Consider the following 1230-nt stretch of genomic DNA (forward strand, 5'->3'; position numbering starts at 1 on the left):
CATTTTTCTAGAAGGAACGAACTCAATCTATAGTACCAGGCTCTAGGAGCCTGTTTTAGGCCATAGAGAGCCTTCTTGAGTTTATATACATGGTTCAGGTATTTGAAGTTTTCAAACCCAGGTGGTTGGTCTACATACACTTCCTCTTGAATATATCCATTTAAAAAAGCACCTTTAACATCCATTTGAAAAAGTTCGAAATTCATGATTGATGCAAATGACAGGAGCATCCTAATGGCCTCAAGTCTGGCTACAGGAGCATAGGTGTCATCATAATCGATGCCCTCCTCCTGGTTGTAGCCTTTGGCCACTAGGCGAGCCTTATTTCTAATTATTAAGCTAGACTCATCTAGCTTATTATGGAAGACCCATCTGGTGCTAATAACGGGATGATCTATTGGTTTGGAGACCAAGTCCCACACATTATTTCTCTCAAACTGGTTTAGCTCTTCTTGCATAGCTATACCCCAGTGTACATCCTCGATGGCTTCATTGATGGTCTTAGGCTCTATTTGAGACATGAAAGCAACGAAATTACAAAAGTTTCGTAAGGAGCTACGGGTTACCACTCCCATAGTTATATCACCTAGCACCTTATCGAGTGGATGATCCTTTTTAGTTTTCCACATGATAGGCATTTCGTGATGTTGCTCTGTTTCTGTTTGCTCTGCTTCTTGTTGGATTTCTTCTATGTCCTAATATGGTACTTCTTCAAGTGTACGTGAAATATCATCAGAAACGACTTTTTTCTTCTCTTTCAAAGAAGATTCGTCAAAATGGACAAGAATAGACTCTTCTACTTGCATGGTATATTTATTAAATACACGGTATGCTTTGCTATGAAGTGAATATCCTAAAAATATGTCCTCACCAACTTTTGAGTCAAATTTTCCTAAATTTCTTTTTCCATTATTCAAAATAAAACATTTGCAGCCAAAAGCATGAAGATGAGCAATATTTGGTTTTCGACCTTTAAAAATTTCATAAGGAGTTTTTGAAGTAGGTATAAGTAATATTCTACTAATTATATAGCATGTTGTGTTTACTGCATCAACCCAAAAATACTTTGGGACCTTGCTTTTATTTAGCATGGTCCTTGCGAGTTCTTCTAGAACTCTATTTTCCCTCTCAACAACTCCATTTTGTTGAGGGGTACGAGGTGCTGAGAACTGATACATAATACCATGTTTATCACAAAATTTATTAAATTTATGATTTTCGAATTCTCCG

Source organism: Lupinus angustifolius, chromosome LG11 (assembly GCF_001865875.1).
Source record: "Lupinus angustifolius cultivar Tanjil chromosome LG11, LupAngTanjil_v1.0, whole genome shotgun sequence".
Lineage (NCBI taxonomy): Eukaryota > Viridiplantae > Streptophyta > Magnoliopsida > Fabales > Fabaceae > Lupinus > Lupinus angustifolius.